Source organism: Myotis yumanensis, unplaced genomic scaffold (genome assembly GCF_028538775.1).
Source record: "Myotis yumanensis isolate MYYU_CA2020_CCGP unplaced genomic scaffold, mMyoYum1.0.hap1 SCAF_9, whole genome shotgun sequence".
Taxonomy (NCBI): domain Eukaryota; kingdom Metazoa; phylum Chordata; class Mammalia; order Chiroptera; family Vespertilionidae; genus Myotis; species Myotis yumanensis.
In genome coordinates this window covers 74377691-74405263 of record NW_027223760.1, presented here as the reverse complement: position 1 = coordinate 74405263, position 27573 = coordinate 74377691, and the positions used below count along the sequence as shown (strand labels likewise).

The 27573-nt window shown below is 40.7% G+C and overlaps 1 protein-coding gene and 1 non-coding gene across 3 annotated transcripts in view; both read left to right on the top strand.

The window, feature by feature from the left end:
• AMPH (amphiphysin) overlaps window positions 1–27573 on the top strand; it is a 143421-nt gene that overhangs the window by 3877 nt on the left and 111971 nt on the right. The window lies entirely within an intron of this gene.
• LOC139017109 (small nucleolar RNA SNORA43) lies at window positions 9791–9922 on the top strand. Its single transcript, XR_011472787.1, has one exon. It is a non-coding gene; the product is annotated as a small nucleolar RNA SNORA43 (small nucleolar RNA).

The window sequence follows — 27573 nt, the reverse complement described above, 5'->3', positions numbered from 1 at the left end:
AAACTTCAGTGATGAGAATCCCCTGCTGGGGATTGAGCCTGTAACCCAGGCATGGGCTCCACTTAGCAATTGAACTGTGACCTTCTGGTTCAGTGATGGCGAACCTTTTGAGCACTGGCGTGTCAGCATTTTGAAAAACCCTAACTTAACTCTGGTGCCGTGTCACATATAGAAATTTTTTGATATTTGCAACCATAGTAAAACAAAGACTTATATTTTTGATGTTTATTTTATATATTTAAATGCCATTTAACAAAGAAAAATCAACCAAAAAAAATGAGTTCGCGTGTCACCTCTGACACGCGTGTCATAGGTTCACCATCACTGTTCTGGTTCATAGGTCGATGCTCAACCAATGAGCGACACTGGCTGGCTGAATAGTATTGGAATGCATAGATTTTATTGAATCCCTTATATTTTGGACATTCTGTTTTCAATGTTCCTGTTTATAAATAAAAATCAGTGAGAACATGAGTAGGGGAAATGTATGCACACACCCTTAAGCAACTCCTTAAATAAATTTTTAGAAGAAAAATTATTGTTTCAAGGGTACACTCATTGTTATTATAGCTAGATTGCCTTTAAGAAAGATTATATCAATTTATTTTCTCACCAGCAGTCAATGACACACTTGCCAACTCTGGATAATAAAATTTAAAGCAATCTTTAGCTATGTCATTGGAAAAAATTAGTTTCTATTTATTTCATTTGTTTAAATTTTAGAAACTGAACGTTATTTTTTTTTATATTTCTACATTTTTTATTTGCCAACTTTGTGTTTATATTTTTTCCCATTTTGGGTAATATTTCCTTGTTATTTGTTAGGGCAAATCCTATTAATCCTGAAGATTGCAAACATTTTTTTCTTCCTTTTCTATTTACCTTTTAATTTTTTGACAATTTTTTTCTGATATACAGAATGTTTATGTTTTATGTATATATATGCAAGTTTCAGGTCTGTGTGGACCTAGGGGCTCAACCACCAATATCAGGGCTGAAGGGCTCATCTCTTATCTCTGCTGTGCATCTTGTCAGCCCCATTCTTTGGCAAGTAATTCTCTTTTGATGGCAAGATGGCTCCCAGCAGTTCTAAGTAATAGAATGTCTATGCAGGGAGCTCCTCAGTCTAGTCCTCATTGGCCCAGGTGGACCTTATGACTATCTCTGGAAGAAAAAAAAAATCTCTCTGGACAAGGGCCAGGACCATAATTTGGATTGGGCTTGAGTCACACTTTTTTTTTTTTTTATAGTTTCTCTGTTCTGCTGAGTTGGTTCCATTCTTCTGTCCTCTTTTCCACAAAAATGTATTAAATTCTCTCATCCACTAATGATGCATCTGCTGTTTTTATCCTTACATGTTTATACCATTTTTTAATCTCTTCACTCTAATTTTAGTTGGATTTTAGGAAAAGATAGAAATAAACACATGCAGTCAGTCTGTTTACCCAACCTTTTTACTTAAACATTTTATCTGCCCCAAATGATCTACATATATAAAAGGCTAATATGCTAAGTGTCCCTCCGCCCATCCAACCAGTCGCTATGGTGCGCACTGACCACCAGGGGGAAGATGCTCAACAAGGAGCTGACTTGGCAGCGGCGGTTCTCGGGCTTCTTGAGTGATGCACCCTGAAACCCGAGAAGAGGAGCCCTATTCCTCGCGGGGCCACGTGATTCCACCTTTGGCCGTGGGTTATGTTGTTGCTGGGGCACTGTCAGCCCCAAATCTGGTATACTGCACACGTGCGTTTGCATCCCACACCCTGTACGACAGCAACTTTGCAGAGTGCCCTCACACTCTGGGACCCCCTGGGGGATGTGGGGGAGCCGGTTTTGGCCCGATCCCCACAAGCCAGGATGAGGGACCCCACCTGCCAGAGGGACCACGCTCAGATGCTGGCGAGGGGCCCTGGGAGGTTGGCTCCAAGGCGTGTCCAGCCCATCTTGCCCAGTCCCGCCCCGCCAGCCACCTTCTAATTAATTTCCTTTCAATGTGCTCAAATCCGTGCACCAGGACACTAGTTATTAAATAATAGTCTTAGGTGTAACTTTTTCATGCATTATATCATCCCAACTAGATTGTAGGTGCTTGAGAACAAGGATAAAATGCCTTGTGACTTGTGGGTATTCAGTGATAATGTATTGTATTGACTTTCTATGTTTTTACTTGTTTATATCCCACACCTGCAAACACATTGTCTTAAAGCATCCTTCCACATTACTTTTTCTCTAACTTTTGTGCAATTATCATAAGGGTTTCACTGTTTATCACTGTAATTTGCATTCTCATTTCATAAAGGTAGGGAAGAGAGAGAGAAAGAGAGACACATCGATGTGAAAGAGACACATTGATCGGTTGCCTCTCACACACGCCCTGAGTAGGACCAGGGGTTGAACCTGTAGGTTCGTTCTCAAAGAGAAACAGGTGGGTGGTGTTTATGTGTGCATGTACTTATGTGCACGTGTGTGCATGTGTACAAAAAGAAGGGGAGGAGGAAGACCCTGCTCTGTGGAGGAGAGGCTTTCCATGGGGCCCAGGGCCTTGTCCGGACAAGAGTAGCTCATATGACTTTGTTTACATTGAAGGGCAGTTTGTAGACACAATCTCTGAGGTATAGCCATGGTTTTCCCTAAGATCATCTGAAGACTTCCTTGTTGCCTACTTCTAAATTGTACAAGCTTATACTTTTTCTTCCAAGATCATTTTGTATGGCTACATTAGAAATTGCCAAAATTAAAAATAATACTTATGAGGACATTCTTGACAGAATATTTTTTTTTACACTCAAACTCACATGTACCCATGCATCCTTTTTTCTCCAGGAATGAATATAATAGGGGTTCAGAACTGTAGGGACTCATATTTTAACATTAGTAAAAGTTACTATTCTTCTTTACAGCATAGCATAGTGTGTGTGTGTGTGTGTGTGTGTGTGTGTGTGTGTGTGAGATTTGTAAGTCATACTTTAAAAGTCAGCTTATCTGTAGACCAATACAATTTAAAATGCCTGAAATACTTGTACAAGCAATATGGCCCATTCTCGTACCCACTTTGGAGTACAAAATGTTGATCCCATCTATTTGAATATTCAATTAAATGGTTTTGACATCCCATCCAATATATCAGGAGAACCTCTTACTCCTCCCCGGAGTCCTTCTCTGGTGATGTGTTCAGAAACCCCATGGGGCGTTTCAGCTCTACAGGAGTCAGTGGTTTTCACTGTGCCTTATGGAAGTGGGTCCCAAAAGGTCCCCAAAGCATCCAGATGTCACTCCTGTCTCCGGCTGAGCACTGTGGGAACACTGTACACAGTGCCCTCACTGATGGTTCTCATGGTTAAGGCAGAGGCAGGAAGCCTCTCTGATCAGGGTTATTCTCAACTGCCGGCACTACATGCCCCAGCGTGCCGGAGCGCCAATTGCCTCAGCTCTTTATTAATGGTCTTATAGTCTCCACACTTGCACATATGCCCACAGCTTCCCCTGCCCAAGATTTCTTATGCTGCCAGGATCCTAAAGTTAGGATTTTATCGAACACTGTATCTAGAGCTATTCATTCCACTCCACTCCACTCTATTCCGTTTTTAAGAAAATGCTCATGTGGGTATACATTGATTTAAAGCCTGCAATTTGAAAAACACTGTCCTAAAGGAACTCTGGCATCCTTTTCTATAAGTTGGCTTTCTTTTTTACCAGTTAGTCCATCCAAGGATGTGTGTGTGTGTGTGTGTGTGTGTGTGTGTGTGTGTGTGATTAAGTTTCAAACAAAAATAATGTGAGGCACTTGGGTGGGGATGAGTATAGGAGGGAAAGGATTTTTTAAAAAATATTTTGTTCTGACTTTTAAAGTTGGGAATTTTTATTTTACTGTTTAAACACAGCTTGTTTGTTTTTTTAAAAAATTTTTCTAGCCATTTACAGTAGGGGGCATCTGAGTAGAACTCCAGAGGAAATAAGTGGGCTGTGGAGTTCTGTGAAGGGGATAACAGATGTAAAGATTTCTGTGTTGCTGATATAATTTTCCAGATATTCTCAATAAGAGCTGACATTTACATAATGAAAGTGCCATCATCATAGAGTTCAAAGAATTTACCAATGAAAGACTGTTATAAGACTATATACACAGTATTATGCAAAATTAAAGTGGTAGTAATCACTATTTCCTGAGAATACATCATGGGCCAACTTTTAATGTAGAAGTGCTTAAACTTCATTCTTATTGATTCAAAATCTAAATTTAAGTGTGGTATTTAAGTGGATGTACTTCCTGAATACATTTGTGCAAATTTCTTATTAGGAATGATGTTGGATAAAGCTATGGGTGAGATCTTAGTTTTGAAATAGTTGCTATGATATAATCATATATCACATTTGATTACCCCGAAGCTACTTAGAACAGATGTACAAAAATTCCAAACCACCATTTTGGTCATTTCCATCTTATTCTCATATAGGTATTTAGTTGAAAGTTTAGTTCAGAAGTGGAAAGAACCTTAAAGTGCTTATAATGATTTAGTAAAATACACATGGGCCCATGCCTAGATGCAGTTTTGTTATGGCACCTAATGCTTCTTGAATAAAGGATGCTAAATTTGCATACTCTAATAGTTGTGTATTCTTGTGTGAAGTCAATCTGGTAGAATCAATTCATTTGAGTCATTTATCAAGAATTTAATGTGTGAAAGGCACTTGCTAGATATTTATAATAAGCAGTCAACATAGATATTGAGCATATAGACCAGCAAGTGTTACAAACCTTTGAACATAATAACTAAATAGCTATTAATGGTAAAGTTCCCCCTGACACAGTGGCAGGACATTAGTTTACAGCTGACTTGCTCTCTGAATTGTTAGTCATACAAAGATCCTTTTGCACAACAGCAGAAAACTCCAACCTAGTCTGCTTTCATGGATTTGTAAGGTCTCTTATCTTAAACCATCAGAAATTCAAAATAAAAATGAAAGCCTTATGAAATTCTTAAATGTCACACATCTAGAAAGATTAGTTTGTCTGTAAAAGATTTAATTGGGCTTGGATTCCCAACCTTTAATGAGAGAGAGAGAGAGAACACACACACATGGTTACAGCTGGCACCAACTTGACTTAATTATGTTGTGGGCATGGACTTGATTATTTTGCAGGCAGTGGTCTTGAATGTAGGAATAATTTGTTTAAAGTGATTTGTAGCTTAGAAAGAATCTTAAATTTGACAGGGACTCTTCTGTAGCACAGTCTCTTCTACTTACTAATAGTTGCTAACAGTTGAATAACATAGACAGTCCTGAGAAGAATCTCCCATTTTGTGGTAGCACAGCCCAGAACAAAGTGACACCTTTTACACACCCTATAATTCCTCAATATTTGAGACATTTGTATAAGAAATCCTGCCTCTTTAACCCACATACTTCTGTAGTACACTATCAACTTCCTGCCTGCTCTCTGTCTAGTGGGGTCTTCTCTGAGTCTCTAAGAAGATGTGTCCAGACTTTTCTTCCCACCTCTCTAGGAAATGCTGTGAGCAGGGGGCCCGCCAGCTCTCCTGGGACATATGTGGACCCATAGTTGCTCCTGTTAAGCATAGAGAATGAATCTAGAAATCAGATAACTCCAGGGCAATATTTCCTTAAACTGTAATTAGGACTATTTGGGGACGGAGTGAGTCAGATTCCTGGGCCTAGTTACACATTTACCAGAATTTCTTAAGTAAGCACTTGGAAATATGCATTTTTAGTAAGCTCCTCTGGTAATTCAAAAACTTAATGAAGTTTGTAAAGCACACTGCTTTCAGGAAGGGGGTTTTGTTGAGATTTGTGGTGGCTATGAGTTCCTAGGTCCATACGTTGCTAGGTCCACATCAGGGTGGTAATATGAAAAATAAGGCTTTCTTCCACCCAGTGGCTATAAATTTATCTGCAATGTAGCAAATGGAAGAAGGTGAAAAGCAGTGTTCTTACGGAATATTTAAAAATACCAATGATAAAACAAGAAGAAGAAATAAAAGGCATCCAAATTGTTAAAGAAGTAAAACTGTCCTTATTCGCAGATGACATGATACTGTACATAGAAAACCCCAAAGAATCCATCAAAAAACCTACTAGACTTAATAAATGAATTCGGCGATGTAACAGGATACAAAATAACACTCAGAAATCTATGGCCTTTTTGTACACCAACAATGAACTTACAGAAAGAGAAACTAAAAAAACAATCCCATTGACCATTGCACCAAAAAAATTAAGATACTTAGGAATAAACTTAACTAAGGAGGTAAAAGACCTGTACTCGGAAAACTACAGGACATTGAAAAAAGAGATAGAGGAAGACATAAACAAATGGTAGAACATACCATGTTCATGGATTGGTAGAGTCAACATCATTAAAATGTCCACACTACCCAAAGCAATTTACAGATTCAATGCAATCCCCATTAAAATACCAACAGCATATTTCAAAGACCTAGAACAAACTCTCCAAAAATTCATACGGAATAAAAAAAGTCCCCGAATAACCACAGCAATCCTGAGAAAGAAGAACAAAGTTGGAGGGATCGCAATACCAGATATCAAGCTATGTTACCAAGCCACAGTTCTCAAAACTGCGTGGTACTGGCACAAGAACAGGCATATAGACCAATGGAACAGAACAGAGAACCCAGAAAGTGACCCAAGCCATTATGCTCAATTAATATTTGACAAAGGAGGCAAGAGCATACAATGGAGTCAAGACAGTCTCTTTAATAAATGGTGCTGGGAAATTTGGTCAGATACATGCAAAAAAAATGAAACTAGATCACCAACTTACACCATACACAAAACAAACTCAAAATGGCTAACGGACTTAAATGAAGGATGGGAAACCATAAAAATCTTAGAAGACTCCATAGGCAGCAAAATATCAGACATATGTCATAGCAATATCTTTACTGATACAGCTCCTAGGGCAATGGAGACTAAAGAGAAAAGAAACAAATGGGACTACATCAAAATAAAAAGCTTCTGCACAGCAATAGAAACCATCAACAAAACAACAAGAAAGCCCACTGCATGGGAGAACATATTTGCCAATGCTATTTCAGATGAGGGTTTAATCTCCAAAATTTACAGGGAACTCATACAACTTAACAAAAGGAAGATAATCCAATCAAAAAATGGGCAAAGGACCTAAATAAACACTTTTTCAAAGAGGACATACAGAAGGCCCAGAAACATATGAAAACATCCTCAAAGTCACTAATCATCCCAGAGATGCAAATCAAAACAACGAGATACCATCTCACACCTGTCAGAATGGCTGTCATCAACAAATCAACAAATGACAAGTGCTGGCGAGGATGTGGAGAAAAAGGAACCCTCGTGCACTGTTGGTGGGAATGCACACTGGTGCAGCCACTATGGAAGACAATATGGTGTTTCCTCAAAAAATTAGAAATGGAACTCCCATTGACCCAGTAATTCCAATTCTAGGACTATCTCCCAAGAAACCAGAAACACCAATCAGAAAGGATATATGCACCTCTATGTTCATAGCAGCACAATTTATAATAGCTAAGATTTGGAAACAGCGTAAGTGCCCATCGGCAGATGAATGGACTAAAAAACTGTAGTACATCTACACAATGGAATACTACGCTGCTATAAAAAAGAAGGAACTTTTACCATTTGCAACAGCATGGATGGAACTGGAGAGCATTATGCTAAGCGAAATAAGCCAGTTGGAGAAAGATAAATATCACATGATCTCACTATATGTGGGATATAATGACCAACATAAACTGATGAACAAAAATAGATCCAGAGACAAATGGCGGGGGAGGTGGGGTGGAGTTAGAGATCAACGAAAGGAGTTGTATGCATTATATTAGCATAACCAATGGACACAGACACTGGGGCAGTGGGGACTTGCCCTTGGGGGTGGGAGTGGCAGGGGGGTGCAATCGGGGAAAAAGGAGACATATGTAAAACTTTAAACAATAAAAAAATTACAAAAAATGAGATAATAATCAAACCAGAAAAAAATACCCATGCTTAAAATAGCCTACTTAAATTTCAAATAAATCAGCCAATTTGAAGATTTGTCATCCAGGCCAAATAGCTTCCTTATTAGGAATATTGTATAGCATGGAAGGTTGGATTCTGCGTAATCTAATTCTGTAAAAAATATATGTCTTTAGAGTAATGCTGGTTAATGCATCAATCACAAAGGTAGAAGACTTGCCTCAAAAAAACGGCTGCATATTTTTGGTAGGTGACAGGAGGGTGGGTGAGTTTGGTACATCTATTTCATCCATACTGTTATGGGGTGAATAGTAGTGAGACTGCAAAACATGCCTAGTAGAAAATGAGGTGAAAACTCAAGAGGATGATTTTGGTCTCCTGTGGAGGCAGACCCATATTCTAGAAACTAGACCATTGGATTCTAAGTTTAATTTTTTTAAAGAAGCATTTTGTTGAAGATTTATGTGTCTCTATTCTTAACATATATTATTTTGTAGTTTTTTGTGTGATGTCTTTGTCTTTTTTAAAATAATTTTTTTTTTATTTTTCAATTATAGTTGACATACAATATTATATTAGTTTCAGGTGTATAACCCAGTGATTAGACATTTATATAACTTACTAAGTGGTCCCCACGCAGATTCATCACCGTGCTCCAGCACCTTGCTGAGTACTTTCCAGGTGGGATTAGCCAAGGTAACACTCTGGTGTCGGGTGAATTTCCCGCCACAATATAAGCTGGCGCGGGCAATTATTTAGGTTTCCCGCGCAAAATCAGAGTTAGTTTAAAATTCCTATGTCTTTTGAAGTATGGGTTCGATTGAAATGGGTATGAAACGGTTCGCATACGCAGGTAGGTATCTTTGAAACAAATATTTGGTAATACGCAGTTACAATCGGCCCGAATTTACACGTTTCCCGCACTCCACCGCAAATCTATATGAACGGAGTTAAGACGGCTCCCGCCGAGTACGCGCAATTCACGCGAGCCGACTTAACTCGTTTCCCGCAACCAGTAAGATACTAACATGAAATTGGAGGGTGTGAGAAGTGTTTCTCCACTGCTCCTTCCTTGCTATACCACTGCCTCTCTGGCAGTAGCTGTGTTCCTAGATTCTCACTGGGCCCCTCCTCCAAGGGGCCTGTCCTGCATGGACTTTAGAAACACAAATTTGTCTCCTATGAACTTCTTGCTATGCTGTTTCTGTGTGCTTTGTCATCTCATTTGTTCGCATAACCACATGTTTCTCAGCAGTCTCTCCATATGATCCATTTAGACGGAATTCTCTTTCCTGCTGGGTTCCTAACAATTACATTTTAAAATCCATGTGTGTCATGATTTCTAAGCCTCACCCTAACCCTGCAAGGCATTACTAACATTATAAACCCATTTACAGATAAGCACATATGCCCTAGACAATATATCCAAAGTCACACACCTAGTGAGTCCGAGTTGGGATTAAAACTCTTTCTTATTTTCATTTAAATTTGTAAACAGCTTCTCCTTCCAAAGACTAATTTTATTTAAATATAAATAAGATTTTTATGTCAGCTGTCTTATGAGCATATTGATTAAGTGTAAGCCCTTATTTTGAAATAGAATTTGATGAAATTCACAAAGAAGTTGTGGAGTTGCTATTCTAAAACCACACAAAGACCTACCCCCCCACTCTTACTGTAAGACCTCTCCCCCCTCCAGGTGTACTTCTTATCTCTAGCTCTGAAAAGGCGACCTTCGCTGCCCTCCTTGAGGCTTTGTGATTATCAATGTGAAGAGCACCGTCCTGCTGCCCTGCAGGTGCTGGACCTGGGGCACCACAGACGCGGCTGCCGGGCTGCACCTGTGACGGGGCCCAGAGGAAGTGGCCAGTTCTACCCTCCGTGCTCAGAACAGTGGGCACTAAGGATGGTTTGTAGCCTGACATTCCTGGGGGGAAAAAGAAAAAGAAAAAGAAGCACCTTCCTATTTTTAATGTTACATCAACCTCTGCACCTTGTAGTTTGAGGAGGGAGGGACGCTGTCAGGCTTTACGGCATAAACTCTTTACTGCCTTTTGAAAGGTAAAGGGTGTTGGGACTAAGGTGTTGCATATATTAGCAACATGATTTCAGAGAGGAAGAGAGAGGGGGAGAGAGATAGAAACATTAATGATGAGAGAGAATCATTGCATGCCCCCCACTGGGGACCAAGACCCAACTTGGGGCATGTCCTGTGCTCTGACCTGGAATGGAACCGTGACCTCCTGGTTCATAGGTTGATGCTCAATCACTGAGCAACACCAGCCGGGCTGACTGGTCCTTTTTAAATTTTCTATCTCCATGTTTATGTTTCCTATCTTTTTGATGATGTTCTCACCGAGTTAATCTATTCTTTCCCTAAATTCACTGAGCGTTCTTTTTTAAAAAATATATTTTATTGATTTTTTACAGAGAGGAAGGGAGAGTTAGAAACATCGATCAGCTGCTTCCTGCACACCCCCTACTGGGGATGTGCCCTCAACCAAGGTACATGCCCTTGACTGGAATCGAACCTGAGACCCTTGAGTCCGCAGGCTGATGCTCTATCCACTGAGCCAAAGCGGTTAGGGAGACTGAGCATTCTTATAACCAGTGTTTTGAATTCTGCATCTGGTAGGTTGCTTGTCTCCATTTTGTTTAGTTCTCTTTCTGGACTTTTCTCTTTGTCTTTCATTTGGGATATGTTTCTTATCTCCTCCTTTTGGCTTTCTCCCTGTGTTTGTTTCTATGTATCAGGTAGAGCTGCCATGTCTCCTGGTTTTGGTAGGGTGGCCTTAGGCAGCAGGTGTCCTGTGGGGCCCAGGGACACAGCCTCCTCCGTCATCCCAGCAGGAAGCTTCAGGTACCCCTTCCCCATTCCCATCCTCCCGTGTGGGCTGTGTGTACCCTCCTGTTGTAGTTGAGCCTTGACTGCTGTTGGCACGTCAACGGGAGGGATGGACCCCAGGCCGTCAGGTGTGAGGACCATTGGAGACTATGCCAGAGGAGATGCTGTGCAGGGGCCCACCTCACAGAGCAAGCTCACTTCCACAGGACTCTGGTGCCCAATGAGTCTCTTACTTGCATGTTGCTCATAAAGGTGGTTGGGTGGTGCGTGGGTGTCGTCTGAAGCTATGCACTGGGTGCAGTGGGTCTGGAGCCTCCTGGGAGGTGCAGGCCAAGGACAGCTGCTGCCAGTGCCCTGCTTGGGGCCACCCATCATGAGCTACAAAGAGATGGGCAGATGGTTACCGCTCATGCTGGGCTGGAGGTGCCAGGGAGAGGCTGAGCTGCAAACTGAGGCTAATATCTAGGAGTGGAATTACTGATTCATTGGGGTAATTATTTAGCATCAAGAGATAGAACTGGAGAGCATTATGCTAAGTGAAATAAGCCAGTCAGGGAAAGATAAATACCTCATGATTTCACTCATTTGTGGAATATAGAGAACAACATAGACTGATGAACAGGGACAGATCCAAAGACAGAGAAACAGCATTCAGAATATTAATCCCCAGAGGGAAAGTAGGGGTGGGAGGGGGCAAGGGGAAGAGAAACCAAAGGATTTGTATGCCTGCATGTAAGCCAAACCAATGGACATGGACAACAGGGGGATGAGAGCATGAGTGGTGGTGGGGCGGCGGGGGGGGGTGGGGGGGGGGTAATGGGGGGGGATGAGGACACATTTGTAATACCTTAACTAATAAAGAATTTTTTAAAAAAAGATAGTGCCAAAAAGTTTTCTAAAGCTGTGTTAGAAGGCCCTGTATCTTCAAATGGTAAGTTTGGTGTTGAAAACTAAGTTGTGTTTGTTCACTGCTGTATCCCCATAGGACTCATATCCTTTGATAAATGAATGATTTTTATCTTTATACTTTTTGCACATAATCATAGGAACATTCCAACTGATGTGGCAGGGAAATGAGATATAAGGAGCCTGGATCCTTCACACTACGGAACCACTATAACCTCCTGGGCTACCTACATTAGAACAGTTGCATGACAGCAAAGAGAATTCTGTCTCTATAGAAGCTTCTGTGATTTTTTTTTTTTTTTTTTGCTTTTTCCTATAGCTAAACTTCTGTACTAAGGTTTAGTTTGAACCGTTTGAAAGTGCCATTTTTTTGTGAATCAAAAATTGTCAAATATCATCAACTTGATATAGTTCAACGTAAAAACACACAATCATTTGATCATTATTTTGCACCCACTGTCCGCAGATGAATACTGTAAAAGTAGAGAGTGTTTTATGGAAGATGCAAAAATGACTCAGACACGGTGGAAAAATACTCGCAGTACAGAACACAGGATAATGAGCAGGTGCTTGAAATTATTCAGATTCTGTCTGTTGAAAAGATTGATCCCTTTAGTTAAGTCCTCCTGGGTTAGCATGTAAGATCTTTTCATTCTAATTAGTTGGAAGGCAGCCACCTTAGCAGCCAAATATATCAATGGATGGCCTTGAGGTTTAACCTTGGGTGGTATTTTCACTTGCATTTGATGTGAATGGCCCACCTACCTGCATTGTGTCCTGTGCCAGTGGTAGGCACTGATGATGCTGTCAGGGGACTGTTTAGAGCTGGTCATGGTACTTTAAAAAGGGCTACTTTTATTTTCTTGTATTTTTCTTTTTTTTTTAATGTATTTTATTGATTTTTTACAGAGAGGAAGGGAGAGAGATAGAGAGTCAGAAACATCGATGAGAGAGAAACATCCATCAGCGGCCTCCTGCACGTCTCCTACTGGGGATGTGCCTGCAACCCAGGTACATGCCCCTGACCGGAACCGAACCCGGGACCTTCCAGTCCACAGGCCGACGCTCTATCCACTGAGCCAACCTGGTTTTGGCTATTTTCTTGTATTTTTCAATGAGGCAACTTAGTGCTTTATGTTTTCAGTCTTCCTTTAGAATAGATAGCAAAAAGAGGATCCAAGTATATACTCCACACATCTATTTGAGCCAAATGGGGAAGTGAAAACCTGGTACATAACATATATTTCCATTGGTCATATGCAAGTTTGCTAAAGAGGTGCCTCAGACCACAGGTGGAGACAAAATTACGAAGTATTTTGCTCTTCTCTGACTGGCTTATTTCAGTTAGTGTAATGTCTTCAAGGTCCATCCATGTTGTCACATTTGCAGAATTTTCTTACTTCTTTGTATTTTAAGGCTGACTAATATTCCATTGTATGTGCATACCCACATCCTTATTCATTCATCCGTTGATGGACATTTATGTTGTTTCCACATCTTGACTATTGTGAATAGCGTTGCAATGAACATGGGCGTGTAGACATCTCTTTGAGATCCTGATTTCGGTTCTTTTGGATTAATACCCAGAGGTGGGATTGCTGGATTAGTGAACCTACATTGGCTATTGCTCGCCTTGCTTCTGCTTTTTTTCCCCTTTCTGCTCTCCTTTCTCTTACTCTGTCGTTATGTTCCTTGACTCTTTTCTATATGTGCTCATAAGATAAAATTAAATTATACTTTTTTTTTTTACTATATTACTGAATAGTTTATGTATCCTTTAAATTTATAAAGCCAGTAAAAATGGACAGAACCATGTTTAAAACATGGCTCTTCCAAATTATTGTTGTGTAGTTAGGGAGAAGTCATTTATTTTTTGTAAATTTCACTTTCTTCATTTGTAAAACACTTAAAGGATTATTGAAAAGATTAGTAGAGCCCTGACTGGTTTGTGTCAGTGGTTAGAGTGTTGGCCCGCAGACCGAAGGGCTGTGGGTTTGATTCCTGGTCAAGGGCACATACCTCAGCTGTAGGCTCGATCCCAGGCCCAGTTGGGACGAGTGTGGGAGGCAACCAATCGATGTGTCTCTCTTACATCTATGTTTCTCTCTCCCTCCCCCTTTCTCTCTCTCTCTCTCTCTCTCTCTCTTCTTTCTCTCTACTCTCTAAAAAGAATCTATGAAAAAAATATCCTCTTGTGAGGATTAAAAAAAGAAAAGAAAAATTAGTAGATGATGCAAGCACAATGTCTAAGCACAGAGCCTGAGATACAGCATAACTTCTCCATACATTGCAGGTACTATTTTTTTAAATCCTGTAAGTTGAGCTCGTTGCATTTTTATTAGAATAAACAAACTTAATTGGCTTTTTTACTTGTATGTGCCCTTCTATTGGATTTTTATTTTCTGCAAGCCACTGGATTTCTTTTATATTATGCCATTTGCCCCTCTCCCCTGCTTTATTGGTTTCCAAACAGAGTAAGTTTTTAGAAAATGGTTATGGAATGGATGTCTTCAGTCTGATCTATAGTTAAGTTTCCTCTTTAAGAATAGTTAGTTTACAATTATGAATGTAATACATGTTCATTGCTGAAATGCACCTATATTCCATTAACTAGGGATAACCACTCTTTAAATATGTACATACCCTATACCATATGACTCTGGTTTTCTTGAGAAGGAACAAAACGAAAAACATTGAGATTATAGAGACCATAGTTGTTGGGGTTTTTTTTGTTTTTTTTGTTTTTTTGTTTTAGGCGCTTGTAGAATGTGGTTTTCATGGCTGCAGTAGGGATGGACCATTGCCTGAAGCACATTCCTCTGACTGGGCTCCTGGAATTCTAGGGATGGCCTCAGGCAGCCTCTATGTGCCAGATATTTCTAACAAAACGCCTAGAATTTTTCTGAGTCAATGGCTGCTGCTGCTGAGTCTGGGCAGGAGGATTTCTGGATCTCATCAAGCATCAGGAGGGAGGAGGGAGTCTAGCAGATGTTTCTCAAGTTGGCTTCAAGGGACCTTATTGGCACTAAGTGAACAGAAATACAAGACAATCTCTATGGAAGAAGAGAGCCCTTGTTCATCCAAAGGCGGCTGTGCCCTAGCCCTCATGTGTGCTGCCCACGTATACCTGCCTGTGCTGACTTTGATCCTGTTAACTGGCCCTGGACTAGTTCCTGTTTAAGAATCAAGCCTGGAGAGAGACCAAGATGGCGGCGTAGGTAAACACCGGAGACCGCTGCCGCAAACAACCATTTCAAAAATACAACTAAAAGACGGAACGGACATCACCCAGAACCACAGGAAAGCTGGCTGAAGAGAGACTCTACAACTAGAAGGAAAGAGAACAGCAAACCGAGGCTCAGAGGCGGCGCAGTGTGGAAAATACAAAGGTACCGAGGTGTGCGTGCAAAGCGGGCTGGTGGCTGAGGGCGCGGTTGTCGTTTTCAGTCGGGAGGGAGTCTCAGACTCTGGGCTCCAGATCTGGGCGAGTCTCTAGGGACTCAGACTCAAACGGGAGAAGCGGGATTATCCGGCATCAGTTGGAACCTGAGGGCAGCTTTCTCTCCGAGGTTTGTAGCGGCTGCCGGGGTTCTGAGAAGCAGAGCCTCTGGGAACGGGACTGAGAGCGGCCATAACTGCTCCCTCCGCCCGCCCTGTGGATCCCGCCCCGCCCAAACCCTGCGCACAGCCATTTGCCGATCGCCTCAGGCAAAGGCTGGATTAGCGCCTCCCCAGAAGGCAGACGTTTTCCACACAGCTGTTTCCTGCAGCCAGTCGGCCTGGTGGTCAAATCCCTCTGTTAACTACAACAATTAAGGCTTGGCTAGAACAAGACTGCGCACAGAGACCACAAGGGGGTGCACCAAGAAAGCATAAAAGATGCGGAGACAAAAAAACATGACAGAAATGGAGGATATGGAGCTAAGAATCGCAATTTTGAGGGCTTGCCATAAATTTGTGCAGAGCCTCACGAAAACTAATGAGACCCTCGATGCTACGATAAAGAAATTAGAAAGTAAGCATACACGGACTGAAATAAAGAATATTATACCCAATAGCAGACCAGAGGAGCACAAGAATCAAACCAAAGATTTGACAAAAAACACCCAACTGGAAAAGCAAAATGAAAAAAGAATCCGAAAGTGTGAAGATAGTGTAAGGAGCCTCTGGGACAGTTTCAAGCGTACCAACATCAGAATAATAGGGGTGCCAGAAGATGAAAGACAGCAAGATACTGAAAACCTATTTCAAGAAATAATGGCAGAAAACTTCCCCCACCTGGTGAAAGAAATGGACTTACAGGTCCAAGAAGCGCAGAGAACCCCAAACAAAAGGAATCCAAAGAGGACCACACCAAGACACATCATCATTAAAATGCCAAGAGCAAAAGACAAAGAGAGAATCTTAAAAGCAGCAAGAGAAAGAGACTCAATTACCTACAAGGGAATACCCATACGACTGTCAGCTGATTTCTCAACAGAAACTTTGCAGGCCAGAAGGGAATGGCAAGAAATATTCAAAGTGCTGAATACCAAGAACCTACAACCAAGATTACTTTATCCAGCAAAGCTATCATTCAGAACTGAAGGTCAGATAAAGAGCTTCACAGACAAGGAAAAGCTAAAGGAGTTCATCACCACTAAACCAGTATTATACGAAATACTGAAAGGTATCCTTTAAGAAGAGGAAGAAGAAAAAGGTAAAGATACAAATTGTGAACAACAAACATGCATCTATCAACAAGTGAATCTAAGAATCAAGTGAATAAATAGTCTGATGTACAGAATGAACTGGTGATTATAATGAATCAGGGACATAGAAAGGGAATGGACTGACTATTTTTGGGGGGGGTAAGGGGAATGGGAGATTCGGGAAGAGACTGGACAAAAATCGTGCACCTATGGATGAGGACAGTGGGTGGGGAGTGAGGGCGGAGGGTGGGGCGGGAACTGGAAGGAGGGGAGTTATGGGGCGGGGGGGAAGAGGAACAAATGTAATCTGAACAATAAAAATTTAATTAAAAAAAAAAAAAGAATCAAGCCTGAAAGCAGAGGGCTGATTTCAGCAGCCTGCCTCTCCCTCAGCCTTGTAATTTGATGATTAGCCTCTTCTTACCAGTCATCTTACCTTTCGAGTGAATGAGGTTGGTGCCAAGAGCAGATGGGTCTTTTACCAAAGCTTGGCTTTTGCTTGAAATAATGCTCTTGGCTTCATGGTTATTTATTATTGACTACATACAGCACAGTTAATACAGTAACAAAAAGAAAATGCTCATTTAAGCTGCCCGTTATGTTGCTGAGAAAACACACTTAACCTTTCTCACCACCTGCTTTTCTGCAGGAACGTTCCTCATGTAGGCTTGCCAAGGGGAGCTGGAAAGATTGAGAGAAAATGGTCCTGGCATGATTTTGATTGCCGATGCAGGCGGGCGTGTGGATTAAAAGGATTTGCTGCTGAAGCATTTTTATTTTGCAGAAGAGAGAGGCAAACAGAACACTTTAATCTGCTGGTCACGGCATCTAGTGACCAGGCCTTCCCCTTGATTTATTTGAATGTGGTCCTCATCTCTGGGTCTCTGGTTTGATGTCAGTATTGATAATTGGTGTTGGTAGTGACAATTAGTGGCATCAGTTTATTGGGGGATGGAGGAGATACATGACAGAGATAAGACTATCAGCCTTTTTTTAAAAAATTTGGGGATGTTGGGGGTGCTGATCAGGATAATAGTTATAGCAATTTCTACAGAATGGAAAAAGCCTGGACAGAGCTCAGAGTGAAGAATTAAGAAGACAGGGAGCTACTCAGTGAAGAAAAGGTGGAAGAAGGAGGCAAGAGAGGAAATTTATAATTTAATTTTCACGACAGTATTGGAAGATAGAGAGCTTTACACTTATTTTTATAGATGAGACCATCAAGGTGCAGAGAGACAAAGTGGCAAATACAGTGGGGCCTTGACTTACGAGTTTAATTCATTCCGTGACGGAGCTCGTAACTCAAATTACTCGTATGTCAAATCAAAAAGTGAACTAGTGAGACACGTGATACTGGGCTGATGTTGTGGCGTTCACTGTGACGTTCGCTGCGCCAACTAGCGGTGGGGTATCTGAAGCTGGCTCGTAACCCGAATTTTACCTCACAACTCAAAGCAAAAAATCGGCCGAGAGACGGCTCGTATCTCGAAAAACTCGTTAGTCGGGACACTCGTAAGTCAAGGCCCCACTGTAGTAAGAACAGCTGGTGTGACCTTGAGGTGGCATCTAGGAAGGCTGGCCCATGGATACATGCTCAGACTCCCACAGTCCTGCCACCTTCACAGCTCATGTCTTAAGGAAGCCAACACAGGAGCCGTGACCACTGATTTTATGAGTGGCAACAAAAAATTGCTTTTCTATATCAGTTTTTTCACCAAAGCAGAAGATAATTTTTCAAGTAATTTTCATAATGCTTTATAAATAGAGTTTTTAATAGATTTAATGTTTGTAACATTAGAAATTAGTCTCACAAAAGCCTAGATATTGCAAGTCTTAGATCCTTTAGTGGTATATGCAATTAAAATAAAATCCATTACCAGGAAAATGGTGCAAGTTCCTCCTTGTAGCATCTAGACACCCTGCACTTTCATTTTATTGTGAAGCCATGGAAATAGATGACTTAGTAGACACTAGAGCATTCTCCAAAGATAGAAACAAAACCTCTTGGTTTCTCTCTCAATGCAGCTAGTTCTTGCTTCACTGGAGGACCTAATTTCTTCAGGAAGGGCCGTCTCATACTGCTGCGTTTGACTACTATAGCCTCTTGCATGCTGGCTTGAAACACTGCATAAACATACTCTGCTTTCAAAAATTGAAATGCATCATTAATATATTAACCCAATGTGTATGTAACTATTGTAGCATTTTGGGTGTTCTGCTTTGGGAATTTCATTACAGTGGAGTTTATAATTACTAGTAAGAAAATGAAATCACACCTGTCAGAATGGCTATCATCAATAAATTAATAAACAGGTATTAGTGAGGATGTGGAGAAAAGGGAACACTCAAGCACTGTTGGTGGGAATGCGGATTGGTACAGCCACTATGTGGAGGTTCCTCAAAAAGTTAAAAATGGAATTGCTTTATGACCCAGTGATTCCACTTCTGGGTATATATCGGAAGAAATCCAAGACACTAATTCTAAAGAATCTATTTGCTCCTGTGTTCATTGCAATATTATTTACAATAGGTAAGGTATAGAAGCAACCTGAGGTCCTATCAGTAGATGAATGGTTAAAAAAATTGATGGTACTTATATACAGTGGAATGTTACTTGGCCATAAAAAAATAATGAAATCGTACCACTTGTAACAATATGGATGGACCTAGAAGGTAATTATGCTAAATATGTCAGACAGAGAAAGACAAATATATATAATTTCCCTAATGTGTAATCTAAAGAACAAAATAAACAAGCAAACAAACTCATAGATGCAGAGAACAGACTGATGGTTGCCAGGTAGGAGGGGGATTAAGGGGCTGGGTGAAAAAGGTGAAAGGATTAAGAATTACAAGCTGGTAGTTACAAAATAATCATGGGTTGTAAAGTACAGCATAGGGAATATAGTCAATAACTGTAGGATGCCACATGGGTACGAGAAATATCAGGGAGACCACTTTGTAAAGCATAGGATTGTCTGACCACTATGTTGTATACCTGAAACCAATACAAAGTAATATTGAATGTAAACTGTAATTGAAAGATAAAATTTAAAGTAAAAATCCTTTTTTAAAAAAGGAAATGAAGTGACTTTAAATGCTGGCTAGATTCTTTGGTATTGGGGGCAGCTTCTATAATTATTTGGGAACTTCAGAAATTAGTAGTGAAATTGAAGAAGTTTCAGTTGGTAGGATTCAGGACTTTTTTTGAATGTGTCACTTTTAAGTCACTATTCCATCAATAAATACTTACTGAGCCTTTTTGGACACCTCACTGCATAGTCGTTGTCATGGGAATCAGTGCCATTTGGAAGAGTCAGGGCAGTGCAGTGATTAAAAGTATGGGGTTTCCCAAAGGAATTGAAAGCAGGTGTTCCAACAAAAAGTTATCCCTGAATATTCATAGCAGCATTAGTCATAATAACCAAAGGTAGAAGCAATTCAAATGTCCATCCAATGAGGAATAAGCAAAAGTGGTATATACATACAATGAAATATTACTCATCTTAAAAAGGAATGTGTTCTGCCCTGACTGGTTTGGCTCAGTGGATAGAACATCGGCCTGCGGACTGAAGGGTCCCAGGTTCGATTCTGGTCAAGGGAAAAAAAAAAAGGAATGTGCTCTGAGACATGCTACAACATGAATGAACCTAGAAAAGATTATGCTAAATGAAAGAAGCCAGATAAAAAAAGCCATTTATTGGATGAGTCTCTCTCTATATGAAATATTCAGTATAGGCAAATCCATGCAGTTAGAAAGCACATTAGTGGTTGCCAAGGGCTGGGGAGGAAGGAATGGGGTCTCATTGCTTAATGGGTCCATTTTCCTTTGGGGGGTTGAAAATGTTCTGGAACTAGTTAGTGGAGATGTTGGCACACTGTATGAATGTATTTAATGTCACCAAATTGTCCATTTCAACTAGTTAACATGGTGAATTTCATGTTCTGTGAATTTAACACAATTTTTTTAAAAAGCAACAAAACAAAAACCAAAAGTATGGGGGTTGAAGTTGGACCGACCTGGGTTTGAGTCTTGGTTCTACCATTTATTACTTACTGTGTGAGCTTGCATGTGTTATGCAATCTCTCTGAATTTCTGTTCTTCACTTCTGCTCTAAAAGGTAGCATTTTCTACACCACCCAGTTGTGAGGATTACGTGAGATAGATAGTACAAATAAGGGAGAGTGATAGGCTGTGGTGATGAAGCTGTTTTTAGTGAGGTTAGGTTGCAAGTACTCAAAATAGCAATGTAGCCCTGGCCAGTTTGGCTCAGTGGATAGAACGTCGGCCCATGGACTGAAGAGTCACGGGTTCGATTCTGGTCAAAGGCACGCGCCTCCATTGAAGGTTTGATCCCCAAGCGGGAGGCAACCAATCGATGTGACCTCTCATATAGATGTTTCTCTCTCTGTCTCTCCCCCTCCCTCCCATTCTCTCTAAAAATCAATGGAAAAATATCCTCGGGTAAAGATTAATAATAACAACAACAACAAGCAATGTAAATCCCAAAGGAATATTGATGTTGGATCAAAATTCTAAAATAAAAAGAGATATTAAATACATTCTTCTTTTAGGTTTCCATGGAGAGCTAGTGTGACCTCCAAAGACCCTTAGAAAGCACTAGAAATCTTTGCTAAAGTCTCCCAGAAGGGTGTCAAAGGGTGATGAGGTGGGGGGGTGAGTACATTGAATAATACACCGCAGAATGTTCTGGAGGTGTTTTTCACTTCACCTAATATTTCCCATTATCCCATTTACCTTGGTGGTCTGGCCCCCTAAAAACCCTATTTAATCTTCCTCTTGCCTTATTGCTCCACACCCAAACTTCAGTGCCTGCTCCTCTGTTGTCTCCTCATCTTTCCTGTCTGGCTTCCCTCTCTCACCCTGGCTTCACTGCATAGCTTTCTCACTGGGTACCACCTTGGCCTCTGACTAGGCTGCTTCAGTTTTGTAGCAATACCTACCCTGAGCAGTAGCCCCAAAGCCCTCAGATTTCAAAGAGGAAAAGTATCATTTTATCCCCGTCACAGGACATTTCTATTCATGTGGTAAATGTCCTTCATTAATCCCCACTATTCCTACTAGTAAAATGAATCCTCTGTGAATCCTTTGCCACTTTTATGAAGGATGGAGAAGTCTTACTAAATGAAAATGCTAATCTAATTTGACTTGTACCTCTAAGTGGAGAAAACCATTAGATAAAAATGAAAGAAAATGCTATTCCTATAGACAGAAGGAGATGAAAAGAGGAAGGAGGAAAGATTTGAACGGCTCTCATTTGCTTTAGGCAACAGTCAGTCCTCATGGGTCCATAGAAAGGTGAAGGGTGAATGTAGTTCCTGTGAGGTGGAGATTTTATTCTGGAGTTCCTGGTAATAATAACACTAAGAGCTAGCCTGTGGGTGATGATCTCATTCAGAACTCAGGAACCTTAGGGGCAGGTACTGAGCAAACGGAGGTTCTGGGAGGTGACGTGACCTTCTCAGCTCATGAACAAAATATGGCTGAGGCAGGATTCCAGTCCAGGCCACAGGACTCAGATCCCATGCTTCCCTGCTGTGTGCAGGCCTCAGGCAAAGTATGTTCATCCTTGTTCCTATGTATCTCCTTCCTTTCTTTTCCCTCAGGCCGAGCACTTCCCAGCATACGGACCTAGTGGACAGACGTGCAGGAGCAGGGGGCTTTGGGTGAGGGGGATTTGGAGAGTTTATTACCCCACCTCCCACCCAGATGGGGTATTTGCTACAGAGCACCTGGGAGGATGTCCAGTAGTGATTTTATGACCCATTTTTCCAAGGACTTCTTGGGGTTCACCCTTGTGCTTCTGTGTGCAGTCTTGCACTTCCTCCATACCCCCGTCTCTCAGGACTTGGTATTTAAAATTCAGCTGCCTCCTTGATGTGTCATTATTCTTAGTTTTCTAGATCTGTTTACTATCTATTTTTTTCTGTGTGCTTTGTTAAGGACAGTGCAAATATCTCCTTTTGTATTTAGAAAGATTTTAGTGCACAAATGAATGAGGACCAACACTTGAAGGTTCATCTACCAGCCGTGGTCTTCATAAATGACCACATTGGCCCCTTCTGGATATGTGCCATGGCATTTATTTACCTAATTTTGAAGCTTTCTGGAAATTCACTTAACATCTTCCACTATGGAGAACGTGAGCAGGGCTAAGATGAACAATGGATTCCAGAGACTTGTTGCTGCCTTCATCTGGGTTTTCTTTGCTATCTATGTAGAAAATTTGCCGGTAGTTTTGCATTGATACTTGCAGGTTATCACTTTTGCTTTTGGGATCTAAGCAATACACAGGGTCCTCTGTAGCTTTCTGGGTTTTTTTGGTAGGATGTTAGGATGAGATGGGGATTCGAGAAGGCGAGGAGCATGCTTGCTCTCTGTGAGGAACTATACTTTTTCTTCTTGAGAGTTGTCAGCAGTGTGAAGAGGCGCTAGCATTAGCCCATATTCCAAACGTGGAAGCAGAGACCCACAGGGCTGGAGTCACTTGCACAAAGTCACACAGTGGAGCTGGGATCTCAAGGCAGGGCCGTGGGCCTCTGAGGTCCTGGTCTCTCCACTGTACCACCTGACCTCAGAGAAAGGGGATTATGCTAATGTTTTTAATCCAGCAAACATGAGCAGTGCTGTGCTCGACACGGCCAGGGTTTGAGAGAATAAAAATATGATTAAGAGACAGCTTGGATTTCAACTGTCTTATAAATTTGACTTTTAGAGGGTACCTTTGAGTGCCCCGGCCATGAAAAGAATAACTTTGATTATTAAAGGGCCCTTAACAAAATGGAGTTTAAGTTGGATTGAGCAAAGACAAAAAAATGAATTTAAGTCGGAAGTATGGCAGAGGTCTCTGGCCTCATCAGCCAAGGGAGGCTGAGGCTGCTTTTAATGGGGTATAAGTTTAGCAAATCCGGACAAAGGAAGGCAGACCCCTGCTTCTGCAGGACCAATGCTTCCAGTTAGTGTCGGGAGGAGCTGTGGGGACAGCTCTCGCTACGGGAGGGGGGCCTGCACTGGCGGCTGTGAACTGTGCCTTGGCGTTTGGATGCCTGGACATTCTCTCTTCACTTCCATCACAGCAGGACGGGTTTTGGCTGGGCATGGCCAGCAAGGTGCCCCCACGCTGACAGTGGGAAAAGCTGCCCTGGTGCTGGGAGGAGAGCCACTGGATGACAGGAGCCTCGAGAGAGGTCAGTCTCGTGCTAATGAGCTTCAAGGAAAAGATGAAAATCGCCATAATGAGCAATCGTTTCTAATGGCCTTTGAATAACGGCCATTTGGTAGAAGAACGTGCTGTACCTTTGGCTCAGTGTCAGCATGGGGAGCATTTGTCTAGGGTGGTACCTGTCCCTTTATAAGCGTCTTCATGTTTTATTCAGATTGCCTTTTACCAAGATTGAACAAAGAAGGCGTAGCCCAAGCTCACTGATGAAAATAGATACAAAAGCCCCATATAAAAATGTTGACAAACAGAATTTAGAAGAGCAGTAAAGGAATGGATTATCCTCTACCAGTAGGATTTGTCTCTTAAGTGCAGGGATGGTTTAATATTTAACATAGCTTTTAATATGTTATATTGAACAATAGGGAATTACCATGTTTACTAGGTAAAAAATGGTTAAAGATTGGCATTTTCCTATGGTTCAATGTAAAAATGTAGCCAATCAATAGGTAACAATTTCAATAGATATATAAAAGTATATGATAAAATTCAGCACTCATGATCAAAATATTCTTCCTTCCATGATAAAAAAAATGCTAATATTAATCTGATAGTGAATATCATAGCCATTCTATTTAAAATCAGGAATATGAAAAGGATCCCCTAATTAATAATATTATTTAATGTTGATCTAGTATTTCTGGCTAATTCAAAGAGATATGAAATAGAAGTAATATTGTAACATGAATGTGACATGATTAACAGCTACAAAGAAAATTTTAAATATTTAACTAAAATTTATGCAACTATTTAAATTATTCAGTGATAAATTTAGTACATTAGTACATATGAGACAAAGAAACAAAATTACTGTTTTGTCATTAATATTTAGAAGATACAGTAAGAAAAATATTCTAACATAACAAGAAATATAACTCTGGGCAATCCTACTAAGCAATGTGTGGGAATTATGTAAAGAAAATTATATACTGAGAGTCATAGCTATTAGCTAAGTGATGGATAAAAGGATCTTAATGCATAGGGCTATGTACTGTGTTCTTTTAGAAGGACAATGTTTTAAGGATGGCAACACTTCCCAATTTAATCGCAATTTAAAAAAATCCTAGAAGAATATTGTCAGACAGGAGTACATATGAAATTTTGGATTAGTATCAGAGGACTCATCTTCATATTTAATATAAAGGTAAAATAACTAAAACAATGGGGCATTTGTTAAAAAAATCTATACACAGATTAGATTAGAAAACAGATCTTCTTTATGGAGTCATCATGTGATAAAGGGAAATACTCTGAAAACATATGAAAGGCAGAGTCATCAATAGTCGTAGAAAAAGTAGCTAATGGGTGAGGTCGTGAATTATGTAAGTCATCATTATACATATAGTTATATTATAAATAAAAAACTTTTCAGATGGATGAAATATAAAAATGAAATCAGATAAGAATATAAAAATTAAAGATGAATATATAACTGAATCTGTGAAGAGCATGAATTTTCTAAACATAAAAGTAATAAAACAAGCACATAGTTTTGATCGCATCAAAATTTAAATATAAGTGTTTAAAATGTATGAAGCAATATTAAAAAATAACTAAAAATATCATTTTCAACATATGATACTACTACAATTCACCTTTGAACAACATGGGTGTGAACTATGCAGGTCCATTTGTATGTGGATTTTTTTTCCCCATTGACCTTTGCAGTTCAAACCTGTGTTGTTCAAGAGTTAATTCCGTGGCTGGGAATCTGAGTATGCTGAGGGCTGACTGTAGTTACACCCGGATTTTTCACTGCAAGGGAGTTTGGTGCCCCTAATCTCAAACTGTTCAAGGGTCAACTGTACTTCAAAAGGTCTTATAAGCTAAAGTGACTTCTTTAAAATTAAAGTGAATTATTTAAAATTAATGTGAAATATTTAAAATACTCCAGCAGGGAGCTGGACCAATGACTAGCTTAGATGGTTCTTAAAAGCAGCAATAAATGTGATTTAGAAAGATATGAAAAAGGTCAGATTAATTGGTAATAAAAGAAATGCATTTAAATTTGGATTTTCCTTCTCAAATAAAAAAGAAAATGTAAACAACTTGTTACTTGCTGGTGAGGGCCAGGTCAAAAGGTCACTCTCCCAAATTGCTGGTTTGCTGTGCAGTCCCTAAAAGTGTTTTCAACCTGTGATTCAGTAATTCCCCTTTCAGGAATACATTGCAGTAGTTCCCTCCTCATCTGGGCGTACTTTCCAAGACCCTGAGTGGACGGCCCTTACGTGACATCCGGCGTGCAGATGTTTTTGTTTAGCCCATTTAGTGTTAGTTTTTCAAAACAACATATTTAAATGTCAGGAGATCCCACATAATAACCCGGAGCTCAGATTTCTCTAGAGAAATATAAAGAAGGTGCAATACTGGCCTGGAGCTCTCTCCTGGCAGCAAACTGCTAGAGCGGAACAGGTACCCCCTTTAGATGTGCTCTCTTCTCCTGTCCAGCTTCAGGCCGATCACCTACCTCTGCTGAGCCTCCAGTGTCTTTACCATAAAATGGGTAGCAGTCACTACCTCACACATTGTCAGTGTGGATTACGTGCACACAGAATCTCTAGGACAATGTCTGATCTGAAGTAGATGAGCAGTCAATGTGGCGGATTGTCCCCCAAAGAGCTAGTTTGTAGGGTTCAGTTAGTATGCTTCGGGAATGTGTTTTGGGGCTATCAGAAGGGATACTTGGAAAGATCTTGGAATTCACTGGGATCATACATGTGTCTTGTGTACAGACCTGGCAGAAACTTTGTCATCTTAGACTCCTCTCTCTCTTGCCTGACATCCAGTCCATAAATAAATCATGTCAGCTCTACTTTCAGAACATACCTGGAATTTGACCGCTCCTCACCACTCTCTCTGATCTAGGCCACCTTCATCTCTCACCGACTTATGGGACGAGGCTCCCAGCGTGGCTTCCTGCTTCTGCCCTTGACCCTTACAATCTGTTCTCCACAAGACCACCAGAGTGTCAGGCCTCTGGTCAACACACTCCAAAGGCTCCCCATGTCATTGGGGTAAGAGCTATTGTTCTCGCCATGTCCCATCAGCCCTCATGATCTGGCTCTTCCTTATCTCTCTGACCTCATTTCCTACTCCCCCCTCATTACCTTCCCCCCCCACCCCCCACCTGCTCTCTCCACTTCGTTTTTCTCTTCTCTGGGTCTCTTATTGCATCTTGAGTATTTCTGCCATCTCACACTACACATTTTACTTACCTGTCTTATTATTTCTCTCGCCAGTTCCATATAAGCTTTGGGAAGGAACTTTTGACTATGTGTTCTCTACTGTACCCCCAGTGTTAACAGTACCTGGCCTTTAGTGGGTACCTCACAAATGTTCGTTGATGAAGAAATGAAAGTTAATGAAAACATGTAACTAAGTAGGACCTAATGCGGCATTCCTTTTTCCAAAGGGAAGCTGTAAAGTAATGCAGCAAATTAGCACTTGCTATTTTTTATAGAGACCCCTGTGACAGAACAGAGAGTAATAAAGGGAAAACTATAGGTCCTTTAATATTTTTCCTTGATTAAATGTAAGAGCCACCCAGGAACACTGCTTGTTAGCCCTCGGTGCTGAGAGCTCGCTCCCTTCGCACACACATTCACTGGGAGCTCCTGGAGCTTTTCTTCCTGAAAGAATGTCAAAGCAATTTAGTGGATAGGTTCTACACTGAAATAGTAGATTCTGTTTCACCAGAGTGAAATGGATCCTTTTGGGCATACAAAAATAATGAAATGTTTGAGATGCTTCATGGTTTCTTTCCTCTAGAAAGCCTTTCATTTATATCATTTAGCCAACGTATTTATTATGTCCCTACTATGTGCCACGTGTTTTGTAAGATATAAAGAGAAGGATTAAAATGATGTCCACACTTCAATAACGAGTAATTCATTAA